This window comes from Peromyscus eremicus, chromosome 10 (genome assembly GCF_949786415.1).
Source record: "Peromyscus eremicus chromosome 10, PerEre_H2_v1, whole genome shotgun sequence".
NCBI lineage: Eukaryota > Metazoa > Chordata > Mammalia > Rodentia > Cricetidae > Peromyscus > Peromyscus eremicus.
This window is the reverse complement of record NC_081426.1, coordinates 7359106-7380264: the sequence shown is the minus strand read 5'-3', so window position 1 is coordinate 7380264 and position 21159 is coordinate 7359106. Positions and strand designations below refer to the sequence as shown.

Genomic DNA, 21159 nt, shown 5'->3' with positions numbered 1-21159 from the left:
GCTCTGGCAGTACCAAATCTCTCTTCTTCTCCTTGCTTGCCATCTCTTTTTAAAGTGTTGACCCTTTCTACACCTACCTGGTTTCCAGTGTCCACTTCTGGCTTTGGGGATGTCTCTAAGAGACAAGGTAATCACACAGGCATTCACAGTTGAGCCAGTGCCTTGTCTGAGGGCTGGAAAGAGTTAACTGAGTTCCAGGGCTAGCCTTGGATCCATACTGGCTGTCAGACTGTACGGGGCTGTAATTAAACACAGCCCCGTGGTGGGATGACACGGTGACCTTGACTTTAAGATGCCATTTTCGACTGGCCAGGCCAGAGTAGAGAGGGCAGTTGCTGAAGCGCACAGACATGCTTACTCGAAAAGTTTAAGGGCATGTTGGAAATTTCAAAAGGTTGGTTTGACAGGAATGGGTGCTCCCTGCAGCCTGCCTCCTCAGCTCAGTGATAAATGCTTCTCAGTGCTCTCTCTTGTCTCTGATGTGGTTTTGACAGATGTATCTTGATTTTGTTTGTGGTTTACACAACCACATGTCACCCTTACAAATGTCCAGTGCAGACTCCACTGTTTCTTCTGCAGCCTAATGTAAAAATTTTCTCGGGGAAAAAAAAACGCATGCACATATTCAATGGCTCTCTCTCCTTCGGTTAATTTCACCAAGGAGCTAGCTAGGTGTGCGGGGTTCTCAGCAGCTCCAGGGAAATGGAATTAAAAGCTAACAGAGGGACTTTAATTCCCTGCTCTAGTGGTAAACAGCAGCACTAGGTAGTGGCTCTTAAAACACTGTTTGCTTTAGCACATCAGACAAAGCAAAAGCAGATTCTGTGGTGACAGGTCTGCCACATCTGGGAGACAGTCCCTTCTCTGCATTGCCCCCACCCCACAAAAGCAGCTTTGCTCAGTTTTAGAAAGACAATGTAGACAGTCACAGGGCTTACTGGGAACTTGTCTGTGAAATGGTTGACCATAGAGTTGAACCATAATAGGTCAGTGATCCAGAGGGATGAAGTGGCACACCACCCTCACCCCTCTACGCCCCCTACCCCAGTCTGGAATTTGATTGTTAAAATCAAGTGTGCCATTTCTACCTTCTCTCGCTCCTTTTTTAACATGCTTTCTGCAGTGATACTCAGGTATTTTCCTTTTAGTGAAGTAAGGAATCTGCTGCCAGGAGAGCTGCTTGTGAGTGTTTTTCTGGAAGCACCACATTTTGCTTCTGAGACATGTAGGTTAAGATTTTTATCTCCCCCACCCCCCTGTAGGATATGGCAATGACCATTTCCATGTGCTGTCTTGTGACTGGAAGGAAAATGAACAGAAGTGTAAGGCATGATTAATGAAGCAAGTGCAGGCGGAAGGGGATTTGTCGTCTTTGGAGATCCAAAGCCTTGCTAAATCACCAAATATGGAGTAAGGCTTGTGTGATGTAACATCGTATTTACATATCGAGCTGCTCGTTTAAAAGACAAAACACAGTGTCTGTCAGGCAGGAATTAAAGCCACACTTATTCCTGAAGGCCTAAATAGGTTTTCCAGTTTCAGGTTAGCCCGTTTGAAAATCAGGGCCTCTGTATTTAGAAGATGAATCTGAAGGCTGAGGAAAGCCTTATAAATAGTGAGGGCTTTTTACTTTTGTAGCTGCGACTCTGTGTGGATGTACAGGAAAAGAGAGAGTCCTTAACTCGCTGGTTGTCATAATGATTCTGTGATGTTTCATAACTAGTGTGATAGCAGAGTCTGAAGAAGCCAAAAAGAAAAAAGGAAAAAGAAAAAAGGTGCAAATTTGAAATATATTTTCTAGGGCTAATGGTACATTGTTTCTCTGAAATGGAAAGCTATCTCAGGCATCTCAGATACTCATTGAGTATACACATGCAATCCAGGTGAGGTAAACCTTTCATGCAGGAATAATTGCAACACCTTGATTCCTTTCATTATGCTCAATCACCTGTTCTTACCCTGGTATTGGCTGAACATAAATAGCATGGTCACATCTCAAAGTAAGATGTCAGTACCTAGGGCCTTGACTTCTCATACTTTACAGTAATGAATTAAGGGCTTCCTATAGTGAAATTAACATTCTACCATTGCATATAAATTATAATACTCTGGACCCCAGGTGCCCCTGAAGCAAAGTTCTGGAAAGATGAGTGTGTATTCCCAGCTGGTTTCACTGTACCAAGTCTACCACTCTTCCCAACAGTAACCATTCAGTAGACATTTGAACTGTTGTAAGGAGAGAAGCAGTGGTCTCTTTTGGGGAAGAAATATACTGATGAATGTCTACAAGAACATGCTTGGCAACTGCATGAAAGACAGTCATTTAAGCATGCTGAGCAGGAAAGACTTTATGAAAGTGATAAAAGTTATTTGAGTTCACTGTGTCCTCTGTGCCATTTTACAGGCAGGAAGCAGGGATGAGATCTTCCTAAGGAAAGCCTAGAATTTGGGGACTTCAGAACCAGGAGCATAAAGTAGAATTCTGAAGAGCTGCAGTAAAACAGTGAGCCTGTGGGCTGTGCTCAGGCCGCCCAAAGCTGGCTGGTCCCCCCAGGATGTTTTTACCTGATGACTAGATGGATGTTGTTCTCATATACCATGCACACGTGTTACATATATCCATAGACAATGACCAAGCTGCTTTTCCAATTTTGTTTAGATATTCAGAGCCTTATATGGTTATGACCCACAGAGACTATTGGGACACTATTCATGTAACTGGCTGTTAACAGCTTACATTGTGTGGTCCAGTTCATCAATATGCATGTCAAAAACCCATCAACAGTTAGGAGCGGCCTGTGACCGATGGAGCTTTCTATATGTGTTTTTTTTTTTTTTTTGTCTTTTATTTTATGATGAATAAATTATTCATTTAAAATTAGCAAGTATAAAACTGTTTTTCTCTCACAGAAAAGGCCCCAAACATTACCTCCCAGTGTCAGTCTTGAAGCTTTGGCTCATTGCACACGGGAATCTTTAAATTAGGATTAGCCTATCATAAAGTTAGCCTTTAGACAGAGTGGGAAAACAGAAGCCTGCTAAGATGCAGGCAGCCTGCTGCTCCTGATGGAACATCATTCCCCTAACATCTAGAATACAGGCATTTTCACTGGGCTGTTTGGAACCGTCTGCCTAGACGGAACAACTGATCTGGCTAATGATGTACAAGGAAGATTCTCTGATGAGTAGGGAAATATTGAAAGCAACTGTATTAGCATGTGACTTACAGGTACACCAAGTGCCATACTCATGCTTTTCAGAATTTACAGAACTAACTTCCTTTTTCTCTTTGTACCCATTTTCATTCTTTCCTAGCCTAGACTGAATTGGAGGATGTGTTTGTATATTAATTGTAAATGAGACTATAAATGACAGTATCTTATTATGACTACTTATTTTTCATTTCTCTTTATTTGTATGGTTCTGAATAAAAAAAAATACTGATCTCTGAAGTCAATTTTCAGTGTGACAGCAAAACCCAGAAAACACCACCATTCAAAAGACAAATGTACTGGCAAACGTTTTATTTACCTTCAGAATCCGTAGAGCAGAGAATGTTGTTTTGTTACATACCTAGCATGTTCGTAGGGAGGCCGTGTTTGTGAGGCCACTCCCCACAAACTGATGTTCGTGGGCCTGGGAGCACTGTATACAAGCTGTATTTGTAAATACGACAGGGAAAGGCTGTGGACTGGCAGCTTGGATGTTTTGTCAAAGTACAATGTCAGAGAAACTCTAAGACACATTGTAAATAGAACTGTCACAGTGATTGCGTGATTGAGCTACAGAAGTGTCCTACAATGGTTGGCATTGTCAGAGGACTTTTGAAAGCTTAATTAAACACAGTGGCCCGCGTGGCTGCTAAATTTACTTTGGAGAGCCAAAAGGAAAAACAAAATCTAAAATGTAGAAGACCCCAAAGATCTCAAAGTTCCTCTGCTGTTACCCTCTGGGGGGCACAGAAAAGAGGCACCGTGCATCTTCCTGGGCGTCTTTCAGAAATAATAGTTTTGAGAATAGGTCCACGTGATATGGAGAGCATCCTGTGTGTGATGTGGAGACTGTTCGTTCTTCTGTCTCCTGCTGTTCCAGACAGTTAATGTAAAAATGGCCTTTTATTGGAAACACAAATACGTATTCACTTGAAGACTAGGAGCAGAGGGGGACAGATCCCCTCCCAGTCTCTGTGTTTGTTCTGTGAAAACTAAAACAAACAAACAAAAACCCCCAAGTGCTGCAATTTCTCAAATCAACCCATCCTTGTTGTGGGGCAGGTTGTGCACTTTCTGTTTAAAGGATCTGAAATATGTTTTGCACACCTTTCTCCCAGGGAATGTGGCATTTAATTGTGGGGCTGTCCGTGGGCTGGAAAATACAACTGGGTGTGGAAACGTCAGGCTGGGTCAGGACAGGACCTTCAGCCCAGAGAGGAGGCCAGTTGGATGCATATTAATGGCACATTTTAGAGTCCTGGAAAGTCATTAATTTCCCACTGTAGCTTCTGTGTTTGGCCAATATGAGAGAGCTAAATTGGGGTCCGTAACAAACATGGGATACAGATTTTAGGTTTTCGTGATGTCTCACTGGTAGCATTTAATAAAGGAAAAGAGGCAAATGTGGTCTGCATGGCTGTCACTGAATAACAAGAGTTTGGCTTTCCTGTGTGGGGAAACACAAGGTTGAAGGGAGAAGGAAGGGCCACAGATGATGTCACTGGCTGTTAGTCTGTCCTACCTTGGTTGGTCTGTTTGCATCCTTTATGACACAAAGCAGTCATTTGACAAACCTCACTGCAAGCCCCAGTCTGGCTTTACAAATGCTAGTACTAGCTTCGTTCAGTAAAAAGCACTTAGCACCAAGCGGGACCCAGTTTGGCACCTTGCCACAGTTTAGCGTCGGTTTAATCACCAAGGATCTTTAGTACCTTTCTGCTAGTTCAGATTTCATTTGGGTCGTGGTTGTGTCAGCACTGTTGTTACTTCAAAGATGAAACACAGTTTTAAATGTAGGGCCCATTTTAATATTTCAAACCAAACAGGCTTTTATTTTATGTGTTAATTTGGAGGACATTAGTAAAGTTCATAAAATATGTGCAGACTATATAATTTAATGGAGAATGACCAGTATTTTTATTTGTAATACAAATAGAAAATTGACCATTGTACCTCTCCTCTGTTCCTTTCGCGGCCCAGGTAAATCAGTACTGTTGAACTGCTTTTCCCTTTTACTACCAGGGTATGGAGTGTGGCCAATATCTGGAAATTTACCTTTGTAATTTGCCATGTAGTTTTTACAACAATGACCTAATTAATTTGAGCACGAACCATATTATTGCTACTGGAGTCATTTTCTGTCACAAACTTAATTTCCAGGAAATGTAACCTGACGAATAAGAATTCCTTAGCTCTCCACATGTGTTCTCTGAGACCAAAGGCAAATTTAAAACAATAATAATACTAAAATGCCAGCATTATTAAAGCCAGTATGCTTGATGCCAACTGCAGTTTGAAGCCAGTAAACATCAGACTGTATTTCTAATCAGTTTTAGAATGTAACGTATTCCATATTGGGTTCACTGGAATCTGTCTCCCCGCATTTCACTGGCCAGCTGCACTCCTATGCATTTTTAAAACATTTCAGCAAAGGATTTTGCTGTTCTTAGCAGGGTTAGTAACTTGGGGTCTATTTCTGAGCTCATTCGTCATTCTGCGATGGCATTGAGTTAGGTTGGCAAGGGAAGGATTTGAGGCATGGGGGGTGGCGAGGTCACTTCTGATCCCAGCAGGGACTAGGTGAGCTTCATTTGCCTTTACAATAGGCCCACAGTTACTGCACCTTGGAGGGGCTCTCAGGTGCCGCTCAGATGGGCGCATGTAAATGCCCTGTCAGATGTGGAGTCGGAATATTAATGCTTCTCCCACCACTGCACCATAATAAAGCTGTACACAGCAAGCTTAATATGCAGCTAGTCTGGGGATTGTATAAACTTAGATAGCCTAGTGTGAAAGACAGCAGTGGAAGAATGCTCGCAACGCCACAGCTCCCATCTTGTTCTCCTTTGATCTATAGCAAAATGGAAACATCATCCACTCCTCAGAGTTGTCTCCCGACTCGGCCACCCCACAGTCCATCACTAGTTAGTTCTTCTTCTTTTTTTTTTTTTTTTTTTTTTTTTCATGTGCTGGTATGGAGAAATGCAACATAATTTGTTTCATATGGTTAATTACAGGCGTTTGAATATTTAAAATTTTAAATAGCCACAGTTCTAGCTTTTTCTGTTAAAAGTGTGTGATTTGAACAAAGGGATTACAGTGTAAATATTTGTGGTGATTGCAACACCCTTCCCCCCCCCCCATTAAATACACACACACACACACACACACACACACACACACACACACAGTGCGGGTTTAGGGACTTCTTTACCTTTATTTATACTTTTTTTTTAAAAAAATAAAACCCTCTCAATTGGAGCTTCATTAAAATGTTTTTCCATTGTATTTTTGAGTCTGCTGTTGCTTGAGGTTTTATAGAGAATTTTTATAATGTGTTCATTTAACAGAATCAACAGCTGTCAGAACCAGTTGTGGTAAATCCACCAAACATTCACACACACACACACACACACACACACACACACACACACACACACGTTCCCTGAAACAAAACACTTGGAAAAATAAGCTGCCAGAACTGGCGAATTAGAAGTTTGCCGACAGGGACCTGAGGCGTCTCATCTCTGAGTCGCCCTAGAGACCCAGCAGGTCTGACGCAACACTGCTGAACGGTGACTTGGGCAGCTTGCTCCTCTCTGCCCGTGTGCTGTGTGCAGCTGACTGCACCAGAGGCAGGCTGGCTCTGCCATGGCTTCTCCCTCCCTCCGTCCCCGCTTTTTGATCTACCTAGACAGATAAAATACCAAGTTCTTAGAGTGCTAAACAACAAATTATACTCACCTGGAGGTGAGATGATCGGGTGGAAACTTGTAAAAGAGGTGAGAGAGGTACCTGCACACCCTCTTCTGGACAGGGTTGGCAGCATGTTGCTCAGAACCCAATCGGTCTCCGCCAGGCAGTTCCCCATGGGGACCTGGAGCAGGTATGTTGACGAAGGGGACACCTGGGGACCTCTGGCCATTCACAATGAGTTTTTGTTTGTGTCTTCTCTGTTGTTAACATTGGTGAAGAACAATTACACCCACAGTTGGATCTTGCTTTTAGATAGAGACAAATCCACCGATTAAAAACTCCCATTAAAATCAATAACTGACTGTCTGGGAAACCGAAGAGGTGCCCCCAGAGCAAACACAGGTCTGCTGCGCCCCCAAACCCTCCTTTCATTTTCCTTTAGAACTTTGTAAAGCACACAGGGAAGCCTTCTACTAAGCACAAGCCCTGAAGTTTACACTCATTAGTTGTTCATTTTCTTGATATGCAATGATGCAGTCAAGATGCTGAAGGAAAAAAAATCACATCTGTTAATTCTTAGGGAAATAAGGTTCTTACCTAGTGGGAGCACAATGCTTGACTTGCTGAATCTGGCCTTTTATGTTCCAAAGACAGGACTTCTCACTGGACAAAAGAATATAGCCTCCCTTCACCCCGTCTCCAGGTAGCATGATTTCATGACCTGCTTACATTTAAGGGGCCAGCCACAATGAACCATTTTACTGTTTTAACCCCAGCCAAAAATCCTCTGAGTTTACAGTTAAAACAATGCATTAACCAATGTTAAAATTTGAGTCTCAGGAGTTTCTCCTACTTCATCCTACCTTAAGATTTTTTTTTTTAATTTTTCTTTTTGCATTTAAAGGTGAGCGCTGACTACTGAAGAATGATTTCAGGGCTTAAAATTTTAATAATAAATCATAACCTTCTCATGTTATGTTTTTGTTATGTTAAGGGGAAAAAATCAATAAGGAAAAATTTAATTCTGATAAAGATACTCTTGGATCTTTGAAAACAACTGCTGTCCTTTTAACTAAAACATTTGAGTAGCTTCAAAGACCATGTATTTCTTCTGATCTTGGAGCTGTGTGACTGGTAGCAAGCAGGAAAAAAAAACCTTATTCTACATACAAGTGGATTGCTTAACAAGTCAGCACAGACACGTACTTGTTTGTACAATAGAGATAAAAATTCCTGTATAAAAATAATTCGGCTGCTGACAGCAGGCATTGCCGTTGGACCTGTCTTTTGTGCCTGTCCCAGACCCCAGCCCTCCTCCCCTGCTATCTGCTGGGGCAGCCTGCTGCCTGCAGACTCCTGACCACAAGTTAATTGCTATATATTAAGTCTATAGGTATTGTATTTAGAGAAGACTATCCCAAAGCCTGTGTGTAGTTCACGCTCCTGTGTGACTGGCCAGCAGGGGGATGGTAGGCAAGTGCTCTAAAAGGGAAAAGGACTCTAAGGCGGTTAGGGGAAATTTGGCCTTCAAGTCCCATTTGCTCTGCAATGTAGCATCAGTCCCTAAACTTTTGTTTTTAATCTAATTCTGATTTACCCTGTCACATCCCATATCAGCACTCACTGAACTCTACTCATGTGGAGTAACATTAGTGTCAAACAGAATTGGTCAGGACTGTGGACCTGTGGCTCATACAGATGGTTGTGGATGAAGGTTCCATCCAGGCCTGTGTCCTATCCTTTTTGATAAACATTAAAATGTGGCTCACATTAAAGCTGGGCCTGCTGATACCAGAGTCGGAACCAGGATGAGAACCCGAGGTTTCCCACACTCCTCTGTTTTTTACTTCATAATGTACCCACATTTTGGGTAAGCCTGAGGTAGTGATGAGAGGTAGGGGTAGGGTGGCAGAGAAGAGTTATTACTGTAATATTTTTCGATAGTTCAGTGAAATGCCCAGCCCAGATGCTCTGGGGGCTGGCAGTGGAGCTTCCAGCATGGGCATGTAGTCCTTTGAAAGCTGCTATTCTCAGTGTGGCTTGTCCACCAGCTGGGGTAGGACTCGAACATATGTATACCTTCGCTGGGATATTTGGGGGTGTGGGAAGAGATGCATCGAGAACTCCGCCACTAGGCTTTTTTAAATGTCGGAAGGTTAGTGAGGTGTCAGCATGCAAGGGAAGGCTTCTTCCCCAGACTGGTAATTGGGAAGCATGAAAATCCAAATTCCCACGATACTTTCCACTGACTGGAGTGGGCTGCTGCTGCTGCTGCTGCTGCTGGGTGCACACACAACTTTCCGAATGTCAGCTGATGTCTGCGTGACCCTTTCCTCTTGAATTCAGTGCTGCCCGTGCAGAAAGGGGGCAGTCAGGACTACAAATGCCAGAGGACAGGATGTTCGCTCCCAGAAGTAAACCAGACGGGTGTTCCCTACCACCTCTTCCATTTCTTCCCTTTCTTGCTCTCTTCCCTTTGGAAGCAGAAACTTCTAAAAGGCATGCCACTCCAAGCCGATGAAAAAGCTGTTTTTCTACCACAGTGGATGTTTACACAGGAGAGGCAACTTGAGGGGAAAAGGCTTTCTGGGAGGGCGGGGGGACGAGTGGTAATCTGTGCTGTTGGAGGACTGTGTAGTGTTGCCTATGAGCAACTCTGGGCTGTTTTTGATAAATTACCATGTTTAGAGATACGTTTGGCTCTTAAGGGCTTAGTTTTATGAACAAAGTCCGTAACGATGTTTGCAGCCCCTGTCTGTCTCTTGGCCCCTTTGGCTTCACTAGAGGCTCTATGTTTAGTTTAAGCTCAGTCTGGAAGATATAACAATTTTGCATTAAAAAAATGAGGAAATCATAGGAAGAAAAACCCTTTGCTTTTTGGATGAATCTTACTGATAATTTGCTAAAGCTCATTTGAATTTTAAGCACTTCTTTAATCTTCAAAGGCTAAATTGCTTTATGAATATGCATGGTGTGGGCAGACTTCAGTTCATTACCTAGTTGTAAATTCTAATGACCATTAGGTCCTTCCAGTAATTGCGAATTGTTTTGCATTTTTGATTGGCCTATTAACATGTACATTCGGTGCACATCAGGCTGGCCTGTCAGCCTGCTGAAGGAGAAAAAAAAGGTGAAAATTGTTTATAACACCAAGATTCTTAGATTTTCAATCTTGCAAAATTGATGATGTAAAAAAATTAAAGCAGTGTTTTTTCTTCTCAAGATTGAAAGTTCACCAAGAGATTTGACATATTTAATTTACATGATGACTTTGCACTCCTTCATTAATGCAATTTGCATATGAAGCTGTTGTTAATCACTTTTGATCATGTTTTGTGTATTAGCTGCCTCAGTGGCTCTCCTCCTCAGATGCCCCAGTAGAAAGGAGCAAAATGATGCATCTTCTTGCCAAGTTTCCTTTAGTGAATTGAGGAATCAGAAGTCTAACCTTGAGTAATTACATATGTTTTATCCGTTTTCTTTTAACGTTAAGTACAGTTTGTGGACGTGTTGGCTGGAAATTGTTCTCATTTGGGGAGAAGACTGTAAAATTTAAGTGTGTGACTGAAGCACGTCCAGGGACACACAGAAGTATGGATTGAGTGTCTCTCTTCCCCCAGACGCTGCTGGGCAGCTCCATTGTTAGGAGTTTGATGGCAGGGAGGCCTGGATGTTTCAGTACTGTGACATGAGGTTCCCCTTTTAGAAGGGAGAAAGCTACATGGAATGGTGCTTTGGTTGCTTTAAAAAAATGACTGCACCTCAGCGGTGTCTGGGAACCAGGCTAGGAGGGCTCTTTTATCTCGTAGGTCCAGTAAGTCTTCATCTCTGAGCTCCATTGTGTCTTCTTCTAGTTGCCAAAGTAAACGGGGAGTGTGGGGGGGGCCCAGCCGCCCCTGTGCCTCCTCCCTCCAGGTATACGAGGGCCCTGCTTGTGAAAACAAGGTGTTAACTAACGGTTTCCGATTTTTGAGAGCCTGTGATTTTGGTGTTGGTTTTGCTGTGGAATAGCCTGTGCTGTATTATTGATGCTCGCCTTTGGTTTATGAGTTAGTTTACCACTGGTTAACAAGCAGAATCAGAACACAGACACTGATATTCTGATTAAAAGGAATGTTTAATGAAAGAAAATAAATTGTGATGGAAAGTGAACAGTGTATAAGAAACACAACTATAATTTTAACCTCTGAGGGCTCTAGCCTTGCCCTCCTGTGACTTCCATCCATACCATGCTAAAAGCATGCTTCAGTTCAAAGTTGTTAATATTCAGCTGGGAAACAGTATCCAGAACACAAATAAATTATTAAGTGCATGAACTTTTTAGGCAGTAAGATGAACTGATGGGGTCCATCTGTGAGATGCAGGGGCTTTTTATTTGTGTGTGTCGAACGATTCTGCCCTCTCCGACTTCACAGCCTTTGGTCTCCGGCCAACTGCATGCATAATTGATTCCACACGCACTATCATTTTCTTGATGTAATTGCTTTACTAAGATATGATGAAATCTAATGGATAATTTGCTATTTGAAAATGGACAAAAAAAACCCTTCATATTTTTATGTTGGGGTGAGGGGACAGGAGAGGAGGTGTTCAGGTGACCTAGCATTTAAGAAAACAAAACAAAATGAGCTGGGGTAACTTGGACGCTCCACTTTGGCATTGTTGCTGTGGTGGGAAGGGCTTTGTGACATGTGGAAGCCAGTGTGTGAATCTCTCCCTCTCTCTTTTTCTCCTCTTCCCTCTCTCCAACCCCCTTCATTCCTTCTCTCTGTCTCTCCCCCAAACTTTACAAGAAAGGGATCCTAACAAGGTAAAGAGTAAACAGTCTAGTCACCACAGCCTTATTATTCAGTCTATCCAGGAGTTTTGCCATGTCGGTTTATTTAACTTCCAGGAATGTAAATACTGACAGCCCTGGAAGCAGTAGGAAAGATGACAGTGTTAGAGTTAGAAACCGTGAGCGTGGAGAGCTGTGCTTTCCACCCGGCTCTGATAACACTTTACATTGGAACGGAATGGTAAGTCAGAACCGACTGGAAACTTCTGCTTATATGGAGTACAGATTTCCTTCTAATAGATTGGCATGATCTGGCATACCCAGGGTGGATTGTTATGTAATGGAGAAAATGCATAAATGTCAGGTCCACAGAAGATTCTGCAGGAACTATGTGAAAAGTACTAGAATTTCTTAAAACACCATTAAATTTTGTTGGTAGGACAATCTTATTAACTCCTTAAAAATCATATGTGGCTTTGCATAAACTGCTCCAAAATGTATTTTGAGAGAATTTACAGATGTTGAAACATTGTTTTAATCCAAGCCAGTTCATGCTTCAAATGTACCTTACGAAAACTGTACTGGTTTTCAAAGTCCTTAAGGGGCGCAGAGGGGTAGAAGGCGTATGAAGTAAATCCATCTCACTGTGGCAAACTGATTCCAAGTCAAGTCATAATAATGAACAGCACATGATCTGAAATTTGATCAGCAAACATACACTCATGCCAAGGAATTCTCTCTTTCTTTTTTCTTTCTTCTATTACATACCAGGGTTCTATAAATCAGTAAGCCAGGCAGACAGTAACTATTGTAAGATCAAATTCTAATATGCAGAATGATGTGGAAAGCTGTTGTTTTGAAGAAATATTAATACCATCATCACCAAAAAAAAAAAAAAAAGACAATACAAAAAAAAAGACCCAACCAAACAAACCCAAAACAAAACCCATAATTAACCCCCCAAAGCATCCTTTTTACAAAACTGGAAATGACAGAATAATTTTAAGGGGGGCTCTCTACCTTCTGAGTGCAGAACTTTGAACTATTAATAGACCACCAGTGAGGTAGGCTGTCTTTGTGCCTTGAAATGCAAAACGAGGGGAATAATTAGCAGGGGAACAAAATTCTCAAAATTTGAAGAACTTGTGTGATTACTAGGGGACAGTGAAAGGGAAATGCAAATTTCTTCCTCATCTTAATTAGATTCAATTGTTCCGTGGGTGTGTTGGGTTTTGGGGAGGGGCAGGGCAGGGTGTGCTGGACTGAGACGGAGGCTGGTGGTGATGGGGACAGGTTGCAGGGACAGTGGCGGGGGCGGGGGGGGGGGGCGGCTTCGAACACTGGTGCAGGGTAGGTTGCCTTGAGCCAGATGCTGATGTGGAATCCTGAGACTCTAAATTAACTAAAGACCGTTGACTTGGGTTCTGAGGTTTTCGTTTGTCCACTGAGGGGGTGGGGCGGTGGCCTGAATGGTTCGCTGGGCCTGGCTCAGGAAGGTGAAACAGCTTGGGCCAGCTTTTCTTGGCCACGTGTGTGACGTGTTTCTAACCCTGTTTTGGATAGAAGGGCCACCAACTTCTCGTGGTGGCCTTTGCATCCCTCCCGCCCCCCCCCCCCCCCCCCCCCGAATCCAGAGTAGCCAAAACACACTCTTTAGAGTTTACTGGTGGTGGTTGGTCAGAGTCCTGCCAAAGTGTGTGGAACAAGTTCCCTTGGCTCCACTTCCCCTTTCGTGAAATAATAAAAGCCCAGGCCAAGGCTTATGAATCTATTTTTGTTTCATTAATATTATTTATTATGCATTTTATTAATATTTTGAGGAGGGACTGTGCTCTCGTTTGACCATTTGTAGTTATAATTAATACATTCCGTACTGGTTGTAAAAAGTGTACTTGCATTTAATTGCAAGTCAGGGTAAATTAATGGATATGATTTAAAACAAAACTCACTTAAAATATTCTTGCAGGGAATGAGGGGAGGGCAGTTCCTGCGTTTCATTTATTTTCTGGGTGACAGTGGAGAGTGAGTCTAAGGGGTGGGGTGTGTGTTGGATGGCAGAGGGGGAGGGGCACCCAAGAGCTTCCTTCTTTTCTTGGGTTTCTGAGGTTGCCAGGAGGGCCGTGGACAACAGTGGTCAAGCCCATCTGCTCTGGAGAAGGTGCTAAAGGGAAGGTTGGCTGCAGGAGGGAGGGAGCACAAAGGGAAACTGTACGCTGGAGCCCGCTTCCCTCACTGTGGTGTGGCCAGACTGGTTTAGCAGACAGAATGATAGATTGTTTTGTCAAGGGTCCCAGGGTGCGCCTGAACTTGGAGCACTTTGTTTATCTTGAATAGAAAGGGAAAAGCACAGACATAATCGATGTCTAGTTTTTAGGAGCCCCAAAGAGGTAGGAGAACAGAGAAGACTTGGGGATGGGCGGGGAGGTGGGGGAGGGGCAGGGCTGGATTGTGGCTGTCCATTAACAGATGAACTTGGCCGTGGGCCAGGCTTCTGATGAGAGCATGTCAGGGCCCCAGTGCAGCCAAGCCTTTTCAGTGTTTTCCTACCCCCCCTTTCTTTCTTTCTTTCTTTCTTTCTTTCTTTCTTTCTTTCTTTCTTTCTTTCTTTCTTCTTTTTAAAATACCTGCTGACTGTACATCAAATGCTCTTAGGTCTGTTGGCCAAAGGCAAAAGACACACACACACACACACACACACACACACACACACACACACACACACACAGAAAGCTCAATTTTTACCCCCCTCTAAACCAGTTGAGGCTAGTCTTTTGGCTACATACTCGGGTTCTATCATCTTTCCTGGCTTGCCATTGAGGGAAAAAGACTTGTGATAACGCCAGTGCCCAGAGGGCCTGGGATCCAAAGGGTCAGGTGTTCTGGGGAGCCCAGTGTGTGTAAGCTCCCGGTGCTGCTGGCTAGGGCGTGCCTAGTGGGCCTGCGTGTGCAGGTAGGAAATTAGTGGAAACTTTTTTTTTTAATGGCTGAAGTTGAACTTGTGGGAAAGCACCTGTGAATTAATCTCTTGGTGGCTGAGAAAGATAATCTAAAGAGAGGCCCAGAAAGAGTCCAGGGATGGGAAACGTGCCTATGCTGCCAGCCCAGCACTTCCCACACAGGGCTGATGGCAAACCTGTGTGTTGGGGCTGGTTTTGTTCTGATTATCTTATCTTTTTCGGTCTGTTTCTGTGTTTTTAGCTTATTGTGACATTATGCATTCCACATATGAGTGTTGGAAGCATGAGCGACCAGCCCAGTAACTCCCTGACATTTTTAGCTCTTTTAATGTGCCGACGTAGCCCTCCTGCCACCAGTCAGGGAGGTAATTGAATTTCCCTGTTATGTGCTGGCAGGAGGCATGTTCTGGTTCCCACCAGAGGCGCTGCTGGGGCTGGAGCTGGGCTTGTAGAATTCCAGCTAGGGAGCACCAGGGCTTCCAAGTGGTTTAGGGACCTGTCTGAAATGCTGTTCACACATTTTTTTTTGTCCTCATCATATCCTTGCAAAGACATAATTTCAAATATCCATATAAGATGATGGGAAACCAGATTTCTATCCCCAGCCTCATCAGGAGATGAATTAAAAAGAAATCTCCTTATTTAGTAGCAAATAGAAATTGGGAAGATTTGGGGGGCTTGTGGGCTCACCCAGCAGCCACCCACAAAACTCAGTCTTAGATGTAGTCTGATTCTCTTCCACCAGGGTGTCTTTGTAACTGAACTGGTAAGAAAGAGAAGCAGGACCAAAAGGGGGAACAGCCCTTAAAAATGTGTTTCATCTTCTCTCTGTTCTCCCTTAGCATCTGAGCACATAAAACACAGTGGATGGAGGATGTAGAGACACTGCCATTTTTTGCTTGTGTAACCTTGAGCAGATTTTGTCTCTTTAGGCCTCAGTTTCCCCAACTATAAAATGAGGGAAACTGTAGGACCTTCCTCCTGGTGGTATGAACATTCAGGGAGGATGGGTGGAGTCATTGGGCTTAATGTAGAACACTTGATAAAGGCCAGTTACGGTTGTGACCATGACTCATGGTTAGAACTGGGGTCTGGTGTGGTCCTGCAGGTGTGAGATGAGGAGGTGTGGGATGAGAGGGAGCCTGCTAGGCGGATGCCTTCTTATGTGAGCCTGTGGAGAGGGCTCCCCAGGTTGGGATAGGTCACTAGTCATTTTGGATTTGATGAGATGGGGTGTCAGGGATGCTCCCAGAGTGCATGGGATTTCACTCTTTTCATAGATACCTGTTGCTTTATGAGGAGTAGGTTCCCGGGCTTGTGATGGATGTAGGTAGTCATGCCTGAGTCACATTTCTGCCTCACCACCAACTGCCTGGAGAGTTTGGCAAACCATTTTACCTCAATGTGAAAAGGAAGCAACCTAAAGTTCCTACCTCGTAGGGTCCATGAGGCAGTAAGAGAGGACTCTACAAATCCCTCGCTTGGCAGGGCGGTCACTGTGGACCCTCTGATGTGTTGTTGCTCCAGCTCCAGCTCCCAGAGGAAGTGCTCCTACTGGTGCCATTAGTTCTGGAAGAAAACAGAGACGCATCAAGGGTTGGGCAACTTCCCTGATGACCCGTAACTACTTAAGATGCTGTTTTTTGATGGGGAGCTGTACCACCTGGGCTGTCCTGGTAAGGGTGCAGCTTTCTGCAGTGGGGCTGACGCCCACTGGGCAGGGAGCTCTGATGCCATCAATTGGGTCTCCTGTAACTTCTGGGGTCAGGTTTTTCCAGTTTTCTGGAAAAGGGAAGAATGTTCCTGTCTAGTCTCTAGGAAGGTGTCCTAGGCATACTGGAGGACTGTCTAAGAGGTGGGAATACTGCTCTCAAGTCCTTGCTTCACACCATCCAGAAGGAGCCAGACATTCAGTGATGGCTTGTGAAGAAGGAGGGGAAAATTCACTACCTGGTGTTGTGTGACTTGGTTGACCAAGAAACGAAACATTTTGAGGGCCTCCAGATCTGGCCTTCTGCAGTTCTGATTGTCTCCTTGTGTTTGTTTCCTTGTCTCCTTTAACAGGTATGTAGAGTCAGATTACAGTATGCACGTGTGTGTGTGTGTGTGTGTGTGTGTGTGTGTGTGTGTGTGAGAGAGAGAGAGAGAGAGAGAGAGAGCAAGCACGTGTGTGTGTGTGTGTGTGTGTGTGTGTGAGAGAGAGAGAGAGAGAGAGAGAAGGGAGTGTGTGTGTGTGTGTGTGAGAGAGAGAGAAGGGAGTGTGTGTGTGAGCATGTATGTGTGAGCGAAAGCATGTGTATGTGTGTGAGTGTGAGAGAGAGCATATGTGTGAGAGAGTATGTGTGAGAAAGTGTGTGAGAGTGAGTGTGTGTGTAAGAGCATGTGTGTATGAGAGAGAAGGAAGTGTGTGTGTGAGTGTGTGTGTGTGTAAGAGGGCATGTGTGTGTGAGAGAGAAGGAAGTGTGTGTGAGAGTGTTTGTGTGTGTGTGTGAGAGTGTGTGTGAGTGTATGTGTGAGAGAAGGGTGTGTGTGAGAGAGCATGTGTGTGAGAGAGAGCATGTGTGTGTGTGCTGTGTGTGTCAGAGAAGGATGTGTGTGAGAGAGAAGGGTATGTGTGAGAGAGAGCATGTGTGTGTGAGAGAGTGTGTGTGAGTGTGTGTGTGTGTGCGTGAGGGAGTGTGTGTGTTGGCTACTGGGGAGGCTGGGTGCTGGAGGCAATAACCTGCTTCGAGGAGGTTTTGTCTCTGGCTGAAGTTGTGTCATGGTTAGGCAAGTCAGGAAGGCAGGCAAGACCGTCCGGGGGGATTTTGACTGGAAACTGGAGTCAACAAGTCCATCTAGTCCACCTCTGGCAGATTTTTTAGCTTCACTCAGCCCTCTCCTGTTGTTCCACACCAGGCTTTGATACTATTAATATTAGCACTGCAGAAGCCAGACCTGAGGTTTCTTGTAGATTACTTAATGTATCCCCAAACCAAATGGTGTTTTCCCCACAGTCCCCATTCATTTACACAGTGCACTTGTTCAGAAGCACCTACTATGTGTGGAGGCGCCTCCGGGAATGGAAGGTTGGCCGGAGGGAGGGCTGCTGTTTGGGAAGCTCTGCTCCACCCCAGTCCACCACCAGAATGTCTTTGGCTCGTACCCAGGGACCCTGTGAGTTGATGTAGCAGTGAGGTGGCTGTGTGGGTACTGGTGGGCAAGGCGCCCCCCACCCCGATTCCCGCTCTGGACTGACAGCGTGCGCACCCTCAGTGGCTTCTGTCCAAGGCCCTGCCTCCTGCCCCTTCCCGCTCTCTCCCTTGTCTCTTTGTATCTGGTTCAGGAACTCAGTGGGACTCCATGATTGCCCCAGAAGAGACGCTCTTGGTTTTGTTTGTTGGGACTTCTAGACTGGAAAACAAAATGATAAAAGGAGTACCATTACTTTAGAAGGCCCCTCTGTCCCTACTACTTTTCCTTTATTCCCTTAAGAATCAGGCCAGATCCCTGATGGTGGCCTTTTGTTTCTTTTCCTTTTTTCCCCCCTTTTGGTCCTGTCTTCCTTAAAGGTAAGCATGAATTTAATGTCCAAAGAGGCAGGCTGGTGGCCCTTCAAGCCAAGTGCCTGGATGTGGCAAAGCCACAATAATAAATATTGAATGGTGAGTACAATGGAGATTTAACAAAGCCATGACAGAGGAGACCTCAGAGGGGCCGTGGACTGGCTAGGAGGCTGCTGGATGAACTGGGTAGTGTTTCTACTTCAACCTGATTGAAATGTCGACTAAAAATCAATGCTGTTGACTAGTGATAATTTACAACGTCCTGGCGCTAAGTAGTTCCCTGCTTAAGAACTCGTTGGCTGTGCACATATTAGTGCAGGGAGTCGCGTGTGTCACGATGAGTCAGGCGCATTATAGGTCAGTCCTTTATTGTCTCATCATGACTTTTACACAGTTGTCATGTAATTTATGGCTGCTTTCACATTGTCAAACATTCTCATTGTATCTTCTTCTTAACACACTCCTGACACAGACACGATGCATTTGAAGGCTTGGTATTGTTTCATAATCTGAGAGGAGGCCTATAAACCATCAAATTACACTATCTTCGGGGCTAATCTAAATGCGCTGCAGATTAAAATCAGAGCTCATTTGTCCCTGATGCAAATTATTAAGTTCTAATTATAAATATCCATTTAATTACCCCATACATTTTTGTTTTGCGGACGCTTTTGAGGACTGCTGTCTTGGATGGAAGGAGGATGGGGGAAGGCATAGGACACAACTCTGTGGTAATTAACGTACATGTCCCGATGGTAAAGGGCGAACACGTGATGCTTTGTCTGGTTTATTGTTTGATTAGATGTATAGGGGATTTGGCATGGGTACAAGTCAAAGTTGAAATCTTTTGAAAAAGTGGAAATTATTTAAAAATCTTTGGGGGAAGAAAACACAAAATATAGCCAACCAGTCGCTGTCTGCTGGAACACATCATTTACAATATGGGATTCTGCATTTGACCCAGTCACCTACTTTGGAAGTTGATTCTATCTAAATTTTGCAGAAGTTACTGGTAAGAGTAGTAACTTTTAATGATATCAACAGACACTGGTGCCTGGAGAGGGTTCAGTGGTTAAGAGCACTTGTGCCCTTCTGGAGGACCCAGCACCCATATTCACAGCCACCCAGAACCCTAGTTTCAGGGGATGCAACAGGCCCATGGTCCACACGCATGGTAAGATAGTCATACATGTAAAATAAATAGGTAAGATAGTCATTCACGTAAAATAAATCTAAATAAATTAAAACAAAAAAGACACTTGACCAGGATATCTGAGCTCTGATCTACGCCAGGGGACCCTGGGTTCCTATCGAATCTATTTTCCTAAAAGATTAATTTTTTTAAATTGATGTTCCTGTGTCTGCCTGTGGGTATGTGCACATGCTGAAGGTGTTCTCTGAGGTTGGGCCTTCAGATCTCCCTGGAGCTAGAGTTAAAGGTTGCTGTGAGCTGCCCATGGTGCCGGGAGGTGAGCTCCTAACTACTGTGCCATCTCCTCAGCCCCTCTAACCACATCTCAGCGTCCTGTTCTTTCTCATCTAGAGATCAGGATTTGGATCTGGGTGGCTCTCTAAGTAAGGCCCTTCATGAACTAGCAGCCCATCGTCACCCCCACTTTCCTGCCTCCTCTCTGGAATTTTCTTGCTGAGTGTGTCTCCTCTACGAAGAGGGCTGCTGTGCATTTTCTTGATTGACCTCACAGATGGAAGCTCTGGTGGGCAGCAGAGTACTGACGGGCACCTTTCAGTTGTTGAAAGCAGAAATGAAACACAGGGTAGAATAATGGAACAGTGATAATCTACAGAATTTTCCACCTTACATAGCTCTATCTTTTAATTGTTGCAAGCTGGTTTTTGATAAACTCCAAAGAATGTAATGTGTGCTTTTTTCAAGCTTACTTTTTTTTTGGCAACTCTTAACTATATCAAAATAGAAATACACTTTAAAAAAAAGTCACTTGCATTCAAACAAGCAGGTATTTTAAATTCAATTAACTGGCTGAATTCAGTGGTATTTTGCTCCTTCCTTCCCCTAAAAGCTGGCTTCTCTGTGTGGACACAGCCCGCATATGCTGAGTTCTTGGAGTTTCACATTCTTGCTTGTTAAAGGCATCCGATGCAACGTGTTTAGAAGAACTCACCCTCTGTTATTGTGGGAAGACAGCATAAGTTGAGGGGAACTGTTCTTTTTTAATTCTTCATGTAGGTAAAAGCATATGGCCTGTTCTAGGACACGCGATCCTGCAGTCCGTCTTTCCAAACACTGTTTACAGTTGACTTTTATCGTGGACGAGTCTAGCTTCTACCCTGTCCAGGAAGTGCCGTTTATACATATCATTAAGTCAGAGGTAAGATGGTGCTCCCAGGAGTGTGCCGAACAGGAGCGTTTGCCATCATCTGTGGTCGTCCGAAGCTCTCCTTTATGCTCCTCCTCTGTGCTCAGAATTAGGGGGAATGAGCCCACTGTGAAATATGTGTTTCTTGTAGGACACAGACACACTTGAGATCTAGAACTTGAATAAAAAGTAACTTCTTTAAATTATTACCTCTTAATTTATAATGTTTTGGTTTTTTTCCTTAGATGTGTTCTGTAAGGGTTCTGATACAATAATAAGCTGAGATTTGGAATAAAAAAAATTAAAATTAAAGCCTTCCCAAACTGAAGTAAGATTACAGGCCAGGTACATGTAGAGTAGCATTCATTCCAACAAGACAACCCCAGTGTCTGAAGCCGAGGACTTCAGCGCTCAGGTCCTTCTTCTCCCCTGCTCTTCACCGTGCAGACGTCTCGGTGGAGGTGGGAAGCCGCCGCTGGGGTAGCCTGGACACGGATGGGGTCAGTTGTGTCACAGTGTGATACGTGGATTATGTTTACCATGGCGCGTTTTGTTTTCCAGCTGGGCTGTGAGATAGGAGCAAATGATAAATGAAGAGACATTCGGTTTTCACACTAGTTCCTGTGGTCCCAAGTT

General features: G+C 44.1%; 1 protein-coding gene across 10 annotated transcripts in view; it reads left to right on the top strand.

Annotated features, from left to right (window-relative positions):
* Window positions 1–21159, top strand: part of Bcl11a (BCL11 transcription factor A) — a 96603-nt gene that overhangs the window by 7784 nt on the left and 67660 nt on the right. The gene's annotated exons all lie outside the window — the stretch shown is intronic.